The sequence below is a fragment of the Apodemus sylvaticus genome, chromosome 1 (assembly GCF_947179515.1).
Source record: "Apodemus sylvaticus chromosome 1, mApoSyl1.1, whole genome shotgun sequence".
Classification (NCBI taxonomy): Eukaryota; Metazoa; Chordata; class Mammalia; order Rodentia; family Muridae; genus Apodemus; species Apodemus sylvaticus.
In genome coordinates, this window is record NC_067472.1 from 201144170 (window position 1) to 201161867 (window position 17698).

The following is a 17698-nucleotide window of genomic DNA, read 5'->3' on the forward strand; positions in this document are numbered from 1 at the left end:
TCCTCCTAGCCCCTGCTCCCACAATGATGACTTTGAAACTAATCATTTATTAATAGATTCCTAGGCTGTAAGCTTTAGTTCATTTCCTTACTAACTCATAACTTATATAACCCAATGAAACTATCCTCTCTACCACACAGTTACTTACCGGTCCTCAGTCTCCTGTGTCCAAGCCTGGTGCTAACCTTCTTTATTCTATCCTGATTTCAGCCACCTGCTGGCTTATGTACATCTCCTCAAGCTCTGCTCAGATCTCATGCTTTGGGCCTCCACAGTGTTCCCTGGAGAATCCCCCTTTATCCTGAATTCATCTACCTGCTGGTTAGTTACAGCTCCTTCAGTCCCTGACTGCTTCTTCCTTACTGTCTTCCTTCAGCATCTCTCCCAGTGTGTCTCTCCAATCTCTCTTAATTGTCTCACTATTTCCCAGAATCCTCTCTTCTCCTGCCTGTGCCCCACCTCCAATTTCCTACCTCAGCTCATTGGCCATAGGCTTTTTTATTGTCAGGTGATGCTTATAAGAGATTATCTCTATACAGAAGAACCTTACTTGGAACTTAAATAAAAATGGAAAAAAACAAAAGAAATTCTTCAAGAAAAAAGTGTTTTATGACTAGCAAGCCTTGGCAGGAAAAGGCATTTCAAAGCAGGCCAGAGTAACTGTGTTTGGCCCTGGAATCCCACGAGGTAGCTGGATGAAACAGACTCCTACGACTTGACATCTTAATTTCTCATGTGTGCCTCTCCCATCCCACATGCTACAAACAAATAAACTACGTTATATTAAATAATTGTGTGTGTCTGTGTGTTTGTGTGTGTGTGTGTGTATTTGTTTTGAAACAGGGTCTCACTGTGTAGCCCTGAGTAATTTAAACTTCAGTATGTGAACTTGACTGACATGAGATCTACCTGACTCTTTCTCCTGAATGCTTCAATTAAAGGTGTGCACCAGCAAATACACAAACAACAACAAAACCCAAAGAAATGTAAATTGTGTGCGTGTGTGTTTATGTGTGTGTGTGAGAGAGAGAGAGAGAGAGGGGGGGGGGGGAGAGAGAGAGAGAATCACATTTAAAGAAGACTAGTCCCTTTGAGGTGGGTATAGTAGAAGCTGAAGGGAGGAAAGGATAATGGGGAAGGAATGCATTGATAGTTTAATTTTTAAAATATACTGTCAACCTTAAAAAATATAACAAGAATCGACTGGATGTGGCCCTGTCCCTTCTTTGTACTCAATATTATATGCACAGCAGATAAACATATTGAATGAGCTATACATTTACATTTCCTTGGCTATTTACTGAAATAAACTTCATCCAGCATTACATCTCAAATAAATCATTTTCCTATCCTCTTTCTTTTCTAGTTACGCTGCTTCTCATCTTTTGCTGTAGTAACACTTTTATTGGGCTGGAAAGATAATTCACTGGCTAAAAGGGCTTACTAATCTACCATGACAACTAGAATTCTGATTCTAGCGCCAGGTAACAAGCTGGGTATCTTGGAAATGCCTGGAACTCCAGCTCTGAGGGATCTCATATTACTTTCTAGCTTCTCAGTACACACACACACTCACACCCACACACACCCCACACACAACAATTTTATAGTAATATTTTGGCTATTAAACTCTGACCAAAATCATTAGATAAGTCATATTTTTATATTGTATAGTAGTTGTGTTTTACATTCTTGCACTCACAAGTGTTTCAGCTATACTACACACATTTTTAGGTTAGCATGGGCTATAGGGTGAGACCTTGTAGAAAAAAAAAGAAAAGAAAATTAAAGATTTTAAATTAAAGTACAAGGCAAGACAATAAATATATAAAAATACCGTTATGAAATAATTCTTTGACCCTTACTTTTGTGGAAATCTGTGGTTTGCTGGAAGATGTTTGTAGTCATAGGCACTTCTCCACAAGATGCTTACTAGTTACAAATAGAAAAGTTGTTACTTTGCTAGGAGCAACCTGAGAGTCAGCATTTCAAAATAAATAAGGTTAATGTCACCACCAACAGAAAAATTCATTATCATGCACCTTCTGACATGAGACCTAATATTTCTATAAAAATTCATAGTTTGAATCTAATCATGAGGAAGAATTAGGGACATCTAAACTGAGTACATTTTATTGGTTCCCTGCTGTTTGAAACTGTAAACCTGACAAAAGCAATGCACGACTCAGGACTCCTGTGCATAGACATTGCTGAGATAACTGTGGGAGAACGGGTATGGATAGCAAAGCACTCAGGGGTAAAGGCTGTCATAACTTCCTTAGTTCTGAGTGGCCATCAGAATGAGAGAGATAGGAGAACGCAGGGGTGGGTGGACGGAGCAGACAGGGAGCTAGAAGTACAGACTTTAGGCAAGTAGTGTCAGCAGAGATCCACAAGTAAAAGGCGCCAGGGGACTGCACTGATCCTCGCTGGAGCACAGCAGAGGAGAAGATGAAGGAACGCTTGCTGCAGAGACTAACCTCACTCTGGTGTAAGAAAGCTGTCCAGGCAGGGTGTTTACCGCTTCTATAGGGGGTATGTTGTGGTTGAGATGTTAGGAAAATATGAATTTCCAAAACTTCACAATACCCTCATCTACAGCCGAATTTGGTAGAAACCCTTTAAATCCCAAGTACATTGTAAGAGTACTTGAAACTACCAAATTCTCTAAATCTTTACATTAGATATTATTTATTTAAAACTCCATTATTTACTACATTTAATTTTAGGTAGATTTGAAGCATGTAGAAACTTGTGGTTTGATGACACACACATCCTCCCTTGAAGGAGGCATAATTTAGCAGAAATTAATATAGCAGAAAAGGTGCTATTGGCATCACATATACCTCAAAATAAGTATTTAATCAGTGGTAGATTACTTTCTTAAAACTAGTTCACACCTCCTAACCAAGAATCAGATACAGCCATTTTCAACCCATTTCAACCCATTATCAACCCATTTTCCATTTCTGTTGTGGTTTCTTTCTGTGAATATTGTATATTGAGGGGAATAAGCTGTATTTGGACTTTTGGATTTTTTTCCAATAATCATTATTGGAGGTTCATTTAGTGATCAATTTTACTGCATATTATTTGTAGGTATGCTCATACCTACGTAGGAGGACTTATGGCATCCTCCTGTTTGAAAATATTGCCAATAACAGTTGTTAAAATAATCTGTGTATATGAAAAAATTAGTTTATTTTTTAAAGGATGTTCCACTGAGTATAGGGACCAATAGAAAGACTATGTATTTCATTTACACATTTCAAAAGGACTAATAAATCTGGAGAAAATATCTTAAAAAAATGGACAGTGATAACTGTGAAATCATTACTCTCAGGATTGATTTCAACCCATCTATCTGTGGCATGCATGGTTATATAAGAGGAACCTTTTCTTCGAATCACCATGGACGTGTGTTCTTTGTACTTGTTATTTAGATTACTAACTTGTGTCCACCCTTTCTAAAGCACTGTCTCACAAGATACCTCAGATAACCCTCCTTCTAGCTTTGCACTGTTACTCTGTAACAGTTTCCTCTGAGACTGAAGCTTTCTAGTCCACAGGAACTCTCTTTTTCAGCAGGAAGAGAAACAACTCCAACTAGCATCAAGAATCCCTGAAAGTAACCAGATTTTCTAGGCTCTTTCTTCCAAAGAATAAACAAGGCAAGCCCCTGTGTGAATCACTCTCAAACAAGCCAAGCTGCAAAGACTCAAAACCCAACCCAGCTATGTGAAATAGATGTAGATCAACTGCATCCCTTGGGAAGCGCTCTCTGTCCAATATGTTGAGCTGCCTGAAAGGAGTGTTTCGGGTTCCCAAATTTTCATGCTCTTGCCAGTCCTGGGGTGGGCTTTGATGGTGCAACTGTTTTTGAATCATTTGTTCTTCTGTGAGTAAGCTCTCACCAGTATTTCTGTAAATAACTCCAATAAAACTCACTGTTTTATTAACTGTACTTGTGTGGTATACATACTTTGGTCTGTTTTGGGCTCTCTATCTGGGGTAAGAAGCAGAAGTTTGGTAATACAACTGTTTTCTGAGTTTATGTAAAAGTTTATCAAACATTAATATGTAAGGCTTATGCTCTAAAATCAAGAATTGACAAATTGGACCTCATAAAACTACAAAGTTTCTGTAAGGCAAAGGTCACTGTCAAAAAAACAAAATGTCAACCAACAGATTGGGAAAGGATCTTCACCAACCCTAAATCCCACAGAGAGCTAATATCTAATATATACAAAGAACTCAAGAAGGTAGAACCCAGAGAACCAAATAACCCCATTAAAAAGTGGGGTATTGAGCTAAACAAAGAATTTTCACATGAAGAACTTCTGAGAGCTGAGAAACACCTTAAGAAATGTTCAACATCATTAATCATTAGGGAAATGCAAATCAAAACAACTCTGAGATTTCACCTCACACCAGTCAGAATGGCTAAGGTCAAAACCTCAGGAGACAGCAGGTGTTGGAGGATGTGGAGAAAGAGGAACACTCCTCCACTGCTGGTGGGATTGCAAGATGGTGCAGCCACTTTGGAAATCAGTCTGGCGGTTCCTCAGAAAACTGTGCATGACACTTCCTGAGGACCCTGTTATATACCCTGGGCATAATATATCCAGAGGATTCCTCAGCATGCAATAAGGACAGGACACATGCTTCACTATATTCATAGCAGCCCTATTTGTAGTAGCCAGAAGCTGGAAAGAACCTAGGTGTCCTTCAATGGAGGAATGGATACAAAAAATGGAGTACTATTCAGCCATTAGAAACGATGAATTCATGAAATTCTTAGACAAATGGATGGGGCTGGAGAACATCATACTAAGTGAGGTAACCCAGTCTCAAAAGATCAATCATGGTATGCACTCACTGATAAGTGGATATTAGCCTAGAAACTTTGAATACCCAAGACATAATCCACAAATTAAATGATGTCCGAAAAGAATGGAGGAGTGGCCCCTGGTTCTGGAAAGACTCAGTGCAAGAGTATAGGGGAATTCCATAACAAGGAGGTGAGAAGGGGTGGATGGAGGAACAGGGGGAGGGAAGAGGGCTTATGGGACTTATGGGGAGTGGGGACCCCGAAAAGGGAAAATCATTTGAAATGGAAATAAAAATATATCAATAAAAAAAGAAAGAAAAAAAAAGAAATGTTAAACGTCATCAATCACTAGGGAAATGCAAATCAAAACTTTGCTTCATTTTTAAACATTGTTTATATTATTGTTTTTTGTTTGCTTTGATTTTCGTGTGTACGTGTGTGTGTGTGTGTATGTGTGTGTGTGTGTGTGTGTGTGTGTGTGTGTGTGTGTTATTCTTAAAAATGGAGAATATAAATCTGCGGGGGTAGAGAGGTAGAGAGAATATGTGAGGAGTGTTCACCATTTTACCTTTATAATCTCCATTTTCCTATGCATCACCTCTGTCTCCTCTCTATCTAGAGGCAGTTAGTCCTTTGTCCTCCATGGAAAAGTTTCTGGGAACCTGATGTCAAATGTCACCTGTGCATACTTCCCTGAGAAGTGGAATCTGGCTGCAGTGCAACACCAAGAGAAGGTATTTTATGAAACTTGCAAGGAGAGTTACCAGAATTAGGAGCTACTCATTTGGAGGCTTCTATGAGACATTTCTGGATATTCCTCCAGGCCTCCAGGCCACTGAGAGAGACAAGTAGCTGTCTGGACCTGCTGACAGTGAAGGCCTCTCTCTGCCTTGCCCAGTGACAATCTTCTAGTATAAGAATGAGGCTCTTTCCTGAAAGGCTCTCTGCTGAAATCCAGAAGACCCAGTTATGGGGCAGTGCATGAGACAGCTTGCCTCTTGCTCAGCTTCCAGAAGATGCTCATGGCCACTGGATTATATCCGAGAAGAAAGGAGGCACAGGACAAGGAAAGCACTGTAGAGATACGCCTCTGATTTGCAGTCTTTAGGGGAGGAGTAGTGCTGAGTATTCAGACTATGCTAAAATCCTACAAAGGTGCTGTGCGGCTGAACTGTGTAAGGCTTGTCTGGGTGTGTGTTGGAGCTCGCTCCATCCACCTATTGTGTGCATTTATGTATCTATGTGAGAAGTGTGTGACGCCTGCTTGCTGGAGCTTTGCTCTAACCAATCTATGTGTGAATGTCTGTCTGTCTGTGTATAGGTCTGTATGCATGAATGTATGTGTGTTTGAATGCATGTGTGTTTGTGTATATGAAGTTACTGGACTCTGTCTTTTGTTTCATCCACACAGTGTGTGTGTGTGTGTGTGTGTGTGTGTGTGTGTGTGAGAGAGAGAGAGAGAGAGAGAGAGAGACAGAGAGAGAGACAGAGAGAGAGACAGAGAGACAGAGAGACAGAGAGAAAGAAAGAATTTTCTCTTTCCTTATCTTTCTTTCAGGGCCCCTTGTTAAAAAGAGTTCATAGTTTTTCCACTACCCTCAGGGAGTGCCAGCCCCATTAATGTAAGCTTTGTTTTCTCATAAAAAAAGTCTGTGGAGTAATTTCTCTAATTGCTGGCTGCCTTTACCAGCAGCATCTGTAGGTATCTGGATCCTCCCTTGTCAGCAGCTCTAAGCACTGACTTGCAATGGCTGCCTGCCTCAGTTTGCCTACCATATGGATGCCCAAGCTGGTCTGTGGCAAGTAAGTACACTAATTTCTTAATGGTGCTCTCAATATTAGTTCCTATTAGAGTAGATAACAGAAGAGATATCAGAGTTAACTCTTATGTTTCTTTAATGTGATAGATGTTGCTTGTATTTTTCTAAATTTAGAAAAGATTCTGATGATTGTAAAATGTAAATTATTGATTTTCATTCATGATTTTTTTAACTTTTGCAATTTGCTTATGATTCATAAAGTGTCTGATTTCAACACTAATGTCCAAATGACAAAAGAAAAAAGTAAAAGTTAGGTGCAGAAGAACAGTTTGTGTCATAGATGTTGGAATGGAAGTACAAGCAGAACCCCTTGAGTGGGAAGACAAGAGTGGCTTTATCTCTTAGTGGCCCGCATGTTAGGCACAGGCTCAGCACCATGACAGGTATGAGTGAAGCTTCCTAAGAACTGTTGACTGGGTGGGGTGGTGGTCCATGCCTTTAATCCCAGTACTCAGGAGGCAAAGACAGGCATATCTCTGTCAGTTTTAAGCCACTGTGGTCTACCTAGTGAGTTCCAGAACAGCCAGGCATCTTTCTCAGTAACTAGAAAGCAGGAGTGTAACTTTAATTTTTTAAAAACCTATTTTTAATGATGGTTCTTAAATATTTTTACCTTCCTTTAACCCCATCACCTACCAGAGGTGGTGGGAAGGAAACAATATTGGGGACATGGACCTGATTAGACATAGTTCTTTGGAGTACCTCCCATCTGTGTTGTCTGAAAATCAGCAGTTCAGTTCACAGGTCAGCAGCAGTAGCTCAATCCACTCCCAAACACCTCACAGATACATCAGCAGTCCAGTTTGGTAGAGACGTGATAGCAAATATGAACCAGTGTCGGCAGCACTACCTAGCAGAGTCAGCCATGCCTCAGCCTCAGCTTGAGTCAGCAGGAGGGACCCTGAGGTAAGCCAGGGAAGGTCTCTGCTGTGCCTCTCTCAGGGAATCGAAGATCAGCAAAGATGCAAGATCTACAGGCATCGCGCATCTAGCTCTGTAAGCAAACCAAGGGCAGCCTCCTCACATGTCCTTCATGTGTCTTGTCTCAGCGTGTGTCTCACCTCAGCGTGTGTCTGACTCAGCTGAAATCAGGCTGCTGCTCAGCCCAAGTCCACTGAAGCAGCAAAAAACTGCAGCACGCCCCCAGAAGTCCCTTGGTGCATTTCCCTCCATGGAATCCCAACAAGTGCAGCTCAGTTACACAGTGTAAAGCAGATTAACGTGTGCTTGTCTTTAGCAGAGAATCCTTTGACCTGTGTCTGCTTTAGCTTAATGTCCCTTCACGAGGGAGCCTTAGTCTTTCCCCTGTGTCCACTCCAGGAAAACACTTCTTCATGCCTTTGCCCCAGCAAAACACCATCCAATACAATGGACTTTCCAGGGAACCCTTAATTTTCCACTTCAGAGGAGCCAAGGACTGCAACTTGAAACTCCTATGACACATGTATTTCAGTGCAGCTAGCCCGGACTGACTTCATGACTCCCTGCAACTGTCTGCACAGCATGCATATCAAAACCTGCCTTAGCCCAGAGAAACTACGCAGTCCTTCTTAAAATTATTGAGGTCACTACCTTTGCATGCTGGCACATGCCTCTAATCCCAGCACTTGGGAGACTGAAGCAGGCAGATCTCTGAGTTTAAGATCAATAAAGTGAATTCAAGCATATCCTTAGGTACCCAAAGAAACCCTGGGGGTGGAGGATAACAGGGCTCCTCCCAAGCTTTAGTTAAATTCTTGGTTTCTGTACAAAATATTCAAGAGAATAGGTGGTCCTTTCTCAGACCCCAGATATCTCAATAAATTGGTTTTTTGAAAGCAGTAGAAAAAACCTGTCTTAAAAACCAAACAAACAAACAAAAACAAATGAAACACACACACACACACACACACACACACACACACACAAAAGAGAGAAAATACTAATACATACTCTAGGCAGGAAAGCAGGTGAACTAACTGCAGATGTTGACCTCACCTTCCACACCTGCAAATCAAATCCCTGAGTCTCACATCCAGCGTTGCTATAGCACACTGACTACAGCCTCTTGTTCCCCGGTCCCGGACTCCAGTGGATACCATCTGTCTGCCTATATTAATCTCCCTGGTTCTCCAACTTGTTGCTTTGTTCCCTTGGCATACATTACCTAAGACACTGAATATAGAGGACAAAGAAAGTATATTAAAAGCTGCAAGGGGAAAAGGCCAAGTAACATATAAAAGCAGACCTATAAGAATTACATGTTGCCAGGCAGTGGTGACACACGCCTTTAATCCCAGCACTTGGGAGGCAGATGCAGGTGGATTTCTGAGTTCGAGGCCAGCCTGGTCTACATTGTGAGTTCCAGGACAGCAAGGGCTATACAGAGAAACTCTGTCTCGAAAACAACAACAACAACAACAACAACAACAACAACAACAACAACAAAAATGGAATAGGAAAGCCCAGGGAATACCTTGTTCAATTTAGAAAGTGACTTAATTTGCTACACTTGCTATGATAAAACAGTGATGAAATCAACTTCTGGAGGACAGGTTACACTTCATGGTATACATCCAGTTACCAGTTAACCACTGAGAAATGTCAGGGACTACACTGAAGCAGGGCAGGAACCTGGACACAAGGAATGTAGCAGAAGCTGTGTAGGAGTGCAACCTCCTGTCCTGCACCACATATCTCTCTGTCTCAATAATAGCTCCACTATCCTGGAGATCTCTGCCCTAATAATTCAATTGTTAATCAAGCCAATATCCCATAGACTTCCCAATCTGGAGGCAGTTTTTTCACCTAAGTTCCCACTTCTCACCACCTTCTTCTCTTAGTAATTTTCCTATTGCTTTAATAAAACAGCTGGACTAAAACAACTTACAGAAGTAAATACTTACTTGGGAATTAGCTATCCAGACAGATTACAGTCCTTCAAAGTCATGTCAGAGAAGCATATCTGCAGGAAGGTAGGACAACCAACAGGAAGCAGAGAGCTGGTGGCTCTCAACTCAGGCAGCAAACACAAAGCATAGAAAGGACACTGCAAATCGCACCTGACTTCTGTCACCTTAAGTTCTAACCAATGACAAACCTCCTATGGGGAAGCCAAGCCACTTAATCCACCCAAAAGTTTTCACAAAGATGGTGTCATAAATTATGATTTCTGGAATTAGTCAGTCATTCCATTCAAACCATCAAAAGAAAACTCCACCTCCTCACACACCCTGCAAAGTATTACCAATTCAAGAAACCTGTGAGGTCATTAATTTGTTTTATTCAGTTAGTCTGGCATCATATCAGTTCTTAATTATTACATTGCTTAATAGATCCCCAATTCTTTGCAATATGTTTAAACAGTGCAAAGAACTTTGTGTCTCCATTTAAGACAGATACTTCACAGGTTCATATCTCTTTGGACTAACTGCTATTTTCCTCATGATTTTGGATTTCAATTTTTTATTGATTTCAATTTGGTAAACTATGTGAAATAATAGAGGATCTTGTTTATACCTTGTGGTATTACAGATGTCTATTATACAAATCATGATTGACAACTATGTTGATATATTTGGAGATGAGGACCATATCATTTGTGACAATAATAAAAAGAAGTCAAATGACTTAAAGATGTCAGTAAATACTGCTGATAAGTCAGCTGTTATAAAAAAAAGCCATAGATGGTTACAGTGGGAAACCTTAAATGCTAATACTGCACAATTAAAGATTTCATCTACTGCTCCTCATGCAGAAGTCCCTACAGTTTAAGAGAATTTGAATTAGTTACCAAATAGATGGAAGGATGCCATCATTTCCTGATTTCATAAATTTGAAAATAACAGAGCAGCATTAGAGCATATCATGATACTAAAGCATTGGAAAAGTGTTTTAAACAACATTTAACTTGTGTATGATTATATGAATATATACATAGGTATACGTACAGACACACATATGTACAAACTTACAAACATGTAGGTACGGCAATGGAATTTTTTTAGATTCTGAATGAATTCCAGAATATTATGTGCTACATTTCTTTCCTTTCTTTCCATGGTATATAATTTATATATGATATTCTGGATATGAAATTATTTTTAAAAAGTTCTCTTTAGGCTGGAGAGGTGGCTCAGCGGTTAAGAGCACTGACTGCTCTTGCAGAGGTCCTGAGTTCAATTCCCAGCAACCACATGGTGGCTCACAACCATCTGTAATGAGATCTGATGGCCTCTTGTGGTGTGTCTGTAGACAGCAACAATGTACTCACAAACATAAATTAAATAAATAAATCCTTTAGAAAAATAAAAATAAAAATAAAAAGTTATCTTTAAATCAGTTATTTTATTTAAAATCCATTCAACATGAGTTTAAACTATAAGCTTAAACTATGTTCCAACAAGCTGTGCTATCTTGTACAAAAAAATGATGTTTGAGAGATAATCTTGCCAAATAAGTAGCATTTGGTATACATATTAAGTTGCAACAGATTTACTACAACATGTATGTGAAGAAACTTAATAGGCAATACTTTTAAAATCAGATATAGTGTTAACTCAAGTAATTCTTTGTGTAGAGTTCAGAAGATATACTGATAACTTAGTCTTATTTGAAGTGGGGTGAATCTATAACTGAGAATGTTTAACTATGACATTTTTATATTTCCTTTAGCAGAGGACAATGAAACAACATCAATATAGAACTTTCCACAACGGAAACTTCTTAATGACTGAAGAAGGTGCCGGTCATGCTATTTCAACATTCCGTTCTAGTTCCCTCTTAACCATAGCAGAAGAGATTATTACAAGAAAGAATTTCAGTTTTTTATTTAACTTCATTGTTACAAATAGTTTCACTCACTGTAATTATTTTATGTTATGTATTACATATTCTTATCTATCTTAATGAATGTTATTAAATTATGTTATTGCTTGGACTTCAGTGTGCCTGACTCTTGATTCTACACAGTATTTGGAAGATTGCATTTACAGTACTCCCTTCCACTTCTGTTAATCAGGCACCTGATTTCATGTGACAGATCCTCTAGAATCACTTAATAAATTTTTTCTTCCAAACTACAAAAGAATGTCACTCTAAGTACTGCTCAAAAAAAATAAAAGTTATTTGACCAAATTCTTCCAAATTCTCAACATAAAACTCTCCCCATATTCTGAACCAACAACTAAGGGATACACATGGTTCCAGCCAAAATATGTCAGAGGAGTTCCTTGTCGTGAATTAGTGGGAAGAGAGGCCCTCGGTTCTGTGAAGGCTCAGTAGATTCCCCAGTGTGGTGAAATCAGTGGGGGGGTGTAGATGGGAGTAGGTCATGTGGAGGGATATATAATTGGAGCCAGGATGTGGGAGGAGGGTTTGGGGGTTTTTGGAGGTGGTATACCAGCAAAGGTTTTAGCATTTGAAATGTAAATGAAGAATATATTCAATAAAAATATTAACTATAAAAGCACTCTCCATGACTGAGTCAAAATTTATTAATACAATAAAATCAAACTCACTCCTGTGCATTGTAGCAACACTTTTTAAAAAATAATATTATCCTATTTCTGTGAAAAGGAACTCTAGAAAATTATTTACATTAGAAAAAATAGCTCATTATTTGAGGGCTCAAGTTATCATCATACAGTAGTTCTGATGTCAGGAGTTTATAGGTAGTGAAATTGTTCACCTAGTTGAGAAGCAGAGGAAAATGAATCCTCATATTCAGTAAGCTTTGACCTTTTAAACATACCAGGAACTATCACAGGAATAGTAGATCCCATTTCTATTGTTACTTTGACCGTTTCAGTTACTTAAGTATAGACAGAATCTAATAACATTAAATATATCCTCAGAGTCATGCCCAGAATGCTTTCTCAGAGAAAGTTATAAATAAAATTCCAATAATGATCAGCATTAATTATCACACATAATAAATTAGAGGGAAATACAATTTTAAGAAAAAAAGAATTTTCAAAGTCCTTAGTGATCAGAGATTGGCAAATCAAAATATCCCTGAGATTCTCCCTTATACCAATCAGAATGTCTCAGATGAAAACTTCAGCTAACTACAAATGTTGGCAAGAATGTGCAGAAAGAGGAACACTCATCCATTGCCTTTGGGATTGCAAAGTGGTACAACCATTCTGGAAATCATTCTGGAGACTTCAGAAAAACATAAGTAGATCTACCTGAAGACCCTACAATACCACTCTTGTGAATATACACAAAAGATGCCTCACTATTGCATAGGGTTATGTCTTCCACTATGTTCATAGCAGCCTTGTTTGTGATAGCCAAAAGCTGGAAACAACCAAGATGTCCCAGATAGCAGAATGGAAACAGAATATGTGGTTCATTTACACAAAGGAATCTATTTAACTTTTAAGCATGAGGACATCCTGAGTTTTCCAGGCAAATGGATGGAATTAGACAATATCCTGATGAGGTAACTCAGACACAAAAAGATATGCATGGTAGGTAATCACTAATAAGTGGATATTAACCACAAATCAAAAGAAATAAAAGAAATACAGAATACCCAAGATACAGTCCATAGAACTCAAGAAGATAAACAAGGAGAAGCACCCAAGTAAGGATGATTCAGTACCATTAGGAATGAGAAGAAAGCAATCACAAGGGAGTAGGAAGGACCTGGGAGGGAAAGTGGACAGGTAGGGGTTTGGGGAAAAGGGATTCTGATCTGTTATTGGGTGACAGAAAAGGAATGAAGCCCTGAGGTCCAGAAGAAAAAATGGAAACAGGCAACCACCGGAGGTAGGAGGTTGGGAGAAACCTCCAGAATGTACCAGAGACATGGGAGGTAAGAGACTCTCAAGACTCAAAGTGAAGAAAATAATGTGGTTTGGAGAAAATCTTGAGACAGTTCCTCTTCCTCACCATTATGGATTGGGGTAAGCCTAAATGGAACCTGTGACTGTATTGCATATGAAAATATACCTACTATGGCTGGATCAGGAGAGGGCTATAGGAATCTCTTTGATTCCCTTTGGTGTTTCTTCCAGCATATAAAAACACAGTATAGATTCCAGGATGTACACTTAAATGTCTTAGTCAGGGTTTCTATTCCTGCACAAACATCATGACCAAGAAGCAAGTTGGGGAGGAAAGGGTTTATTGAGCTTACACTTCCATGTTGCAGTTCATCAATAAACGAAGTCAGGACTGGAACTCAAGCAGATCAATAAGCAGGAGCTGATGCAGAGGCCATGGAGGGATGTTTCTTACTGGCTTGCTTCCCCTGGCTTGCTCAGCTTGCTCTCTTATAGAACCCAAGAGCACCAGCCTAAAGGTAGTACCACCCACAAGGGGCACTACCCACTTGATCACTAATTGAGAAAATGCCCCACAGCTGGATCTCATGGAGATACTTTCCCAAATGAAGCTCCTTTCTCTATGATAACTCCTGGCTGTGTCAAGTTGACACACAAAACTAGCCAGTACACTTAGGAGACAGGAAGTTCAAAAAAGTGTGGTTTTATGACATGTGTTTCTTTAGCTTGACAAATCTCAGGTTCCTCCTTCCACTCATTCTCCTTCCCCAGGTCAATTAGTCAAGATTCACTATATTTTATAATATAATAGAAATGATTATGATAATATTAGTGCATGCAGGAGATAATATTTCATATAATTCCACTCCTTTTATGATAAGTAATGAATAATTAAGAAAGAAGCATTGCCTTATTTTGTTATTAGAATACATGAGTAAATATTTTTGTTTCCTCTTCCACATAAAATTCTGAAGGTTAATGAGAGGATTTTAAGGCATCTCTGTCAGTGCTGAGCAAAACGCAAAGGAAAATTGTTATATGATTCTATCCTACTCTAGTCAGAATGTCTAAGATTAGTTTAAAAAGACAGCAAATGATAGAAAGGATGATGGGAACAGCAAAAGACTCATTTGCTGTTGATTTGAGTGAACACTGGAAGAGTCCCTGTGAAATTCAGGGTGGAATTTTCACAAAAGAATGAAAATAGATATTCCAAAAGATCCAGCTATACCAATATTGGGCATATATGCAATTGACACTATATGTTACAACAGATATTTACTTATATAGGTTCGCTTCTGTTCTATTTCTAATAACTAGAAATTGGAAGCAGCCTACATGTTTATCTCCTGAAGAACAGGTTGTAATAATATGTCACATTTAAACAATCCAACACTATTCATCAATTGAGAAAAGTGAAATTATGTTATTTGCAGGTAAAAGAGCAGCACTAGGAAAAACCTGAAGAAGGTTGTTGTGATGTTGGCATGAAAACTGCCCAAGGCATCTTCTATGCTTCTGGTTTAGGCAGGAAGGATACAGCCTAATTTACACTTACACTATGTGGACTTAGAGAAGTAGTCCTTCATGTTTTGATAAAACGATCCTCCTATACAAGCACATAGCACAGAGTCACTCATTATTGTGGTTGGTAGAAGTCAAGTGAAAAGTCACTTATACTAAATATATTACAAACATATTCTAAAAGGATTGAATGATATACAACTTTTAAGTGTGAATTTACCTTATTTATCTCTCTTTTAAAATTATCTTTAATCTTTTACTGTCCAGTCTTTATCACCTTTTGCTCCACCCTCCTACAGTTCCTCTTCCCATTCTTCCTCTGTCCACCACAGTCTATAGGATGTTGTCCCCACCTCTACATCCCATCCAACTAAGTGTACTCACTCCCTGGGCCCTCATGTTTCTCAAGAGTCAGGTGTAATTTCATTCACCTAGGAAAGAGCAAGCAGTCCTCTGCTGTATATGTGTTAGTGTCTTCATATAAGCTAATATATACTACCAAGTTGGTGGTTAGGTGTCTGAGAGATCTCGGGGGTCCATATCAATTGAAACTGCTGGTTTTCCTCTGGTGTCATCTTCCTCCTCAGCTTCTTCCAGTCTTTCCCTAATTCAAACACAGGAGTTCCCAGCTTCTGTGCATTGGTTTTGTCTAAGTATCTGCATCTGACTCCTTAAGCTGCTTGTTGGTCCTTTCAGAGGCCAGCAATGCTAGGTTCCTGTCCGTAAGCACACCATGGCATCTCAAACAGTGTCTGGCTTTGGAGCATGCCCTTGAGCTAGACCCCATTTTGGGCCAGTTACTGGACCTTCTTTCCCTCACATTCTTCTCCATTTTTTCCCTCAGGAAAAATTTGGGTCATTATTTTTTAGACAGGAACAATTTTGGGTCAGAATTTTTTACTATGGGATGCCTACCCAGTCTCTTCACTGGATCCCCTGTCTTTCTCCTGGAAGCGAACTCTACAACTTCCCTCTCCCCTCTGTTATATATTACATTTAAGATTCCTCCATATGAGTCCTGGGGGTTTCTTAGCCCACAGGTCTCTGTTACATTCTAGAAGGTCCCCCCACCTCCTACCTTCCAAGGTTGATTGTTTGCATTCCTTCTGAACCAAAGAGCCTCACTCCTGCTTCCGCATCTGCCCAACCAATAGTTAATCATGTTCCCTTTTCCCTCCCTGGGTTCTCTCCCTCCTAGAAGTCTCCCAAGTCCCGCCTTCCCCATGATTGCTTTTGGCTCTCTTCCAAGTGTGATTGAGGATCTCACTTGAGCCCCTCATCTTGCTTATCTTCTTGAGTTCTGTGGATTGCAGAATCCTGGGTATTCTGTACATTTTGGCTAATATCAACTTATTAGTGAGTTCCTACCATGCATGTACTTTTGGGTCTGAGTTACCTACTTCAGGACAATATTTTCTAATTCTATACCTTTGCCTGAAAATCCATAATGTCCTCATTCTTAATAGCAGAATTGTATTCCATTGTGGAAAAGAATCACATTTTCTGTATTCATTCTTCCAATATGGAACATCTGGGGAAATTACCACTTCTATGAAAATAGTGGAGCATGTACCCCTATAGCATGGTGGGGCATCTTTTGGGTATATACCCAAGAGTGGTACAGCTGAATCTCCTTTTAGATCTATTTTCAATTTTTTGAGAAAGCTCCAGATTGATTTCCAGAGTGGTTGTACCATTTTCCAATCCTTCCAGCAATAGAGGAGTGTTCCTCTTTCTCCACCTCCTCCCCAATATGTGCTCTCACCTGAGTTTTTGATCCAGGCCTTTCTGATTGGTGTATGGTGGAATCTCAGGATCACTTTGATTCACTTTTCCCTGATCACTAAGGATTTTGTACATTTCTTCAAGTGTTTCTCAACTATTTGAGATTTCTCTGTTGTGAGATCTCTGTTTAGTTCTATACCCTGTTTTTGATTGAGTTGAATGGGAAATTAGCTTCTTGAGTTCTTATTTATTTTGGATAGTTGAGTTAGTGAAGATTTTTTCCCTATCTGCTGGTTGCTGGTATGTCTATTATCCATGTCCTTTGCATTCCAGAAACTTTTCAGTTTCATGAGGTCCCATTTATCAATTCTTGATCTTAGATCCTCAGCTACTGGAGTGCTATTTAGGAAATTTTATCACATGCCAATGAGTTTGATGTTCTTTCCCACTTTCTCTTCTATTATATTCAGTGTATTGGGTTTTACGCAGAGATCCTTGATTCACTTGGATTTAAGTTTTTTGCAAGGTCACAAGGTTCTTTTATCTCCGTAATGATTGCCAGTTATTCTAGGACCATTTCTTGAAGATGCTTTCCTTTGTTCATTGTATAATTTTGGATTCTTTGTCAAAGAACAAGCATCCATATTGTATGATTATATTTCTGAGTTTTCAATACTATTCCAATGATGGACAAGTCTGTCCATGTGCAAATAGTGTACAGTTTTTATAAATATTGCTCTGTAGTATAGCTTGAGGTCAGGGATGGTGATTCCCACTAATGTTCTTTTATTTTTAATAATAACTTTCTCTTTCCTGTTTTTTTTTTTTTGGTCAGGTCAGACATCAATGAGAGGAGAGGCCCTTGGACCTGTGAATGCTCATTGCCCCAGATTAGGGGAATGCCAGGACAGGGAAGCAGGAGTGTGTGCATTGGTGAGCAGCAGGAGGGGATGGGATAAGTGGATTTTGAGGGGAAATGAGAAAGGGGAATATCATTTGTAATGTAAATAAAGAAATTATCTAAT

The 17698-nt window shown here is 39.3% G+C and overlaps 1 long non-coding RNA gene across 2 annotated transcripts; it reads left to right on the forward strand.

Annotated features, from left to right (window-relative positions):
- The first annotated feature begins 5428 nt into the window (after nucleotides 1-5428).
- LOC127675223 (uncharacterized) lies at nucleotides 5429-17603 on the forward strand. 2 transcript variants are annotated; one of them, XR_007975454.1, is made up of 3 exons: nucleotides 5429-5565; nucleotides 6522-6634; nucleotides 17509-17603. It is a non-coding gene; the product is annotated as an uncharacterized LOC127675223 (long non-coding RNA). The 2 variants fall into 2 exon arrangements; XR_007975453.1 differs by lacking the exon at nucleotides 17509-17603 and adding an exon at nucleotides 11305-11327.
- Nucleotides 17604-17698: the final 95 nt, after the last annotated feature.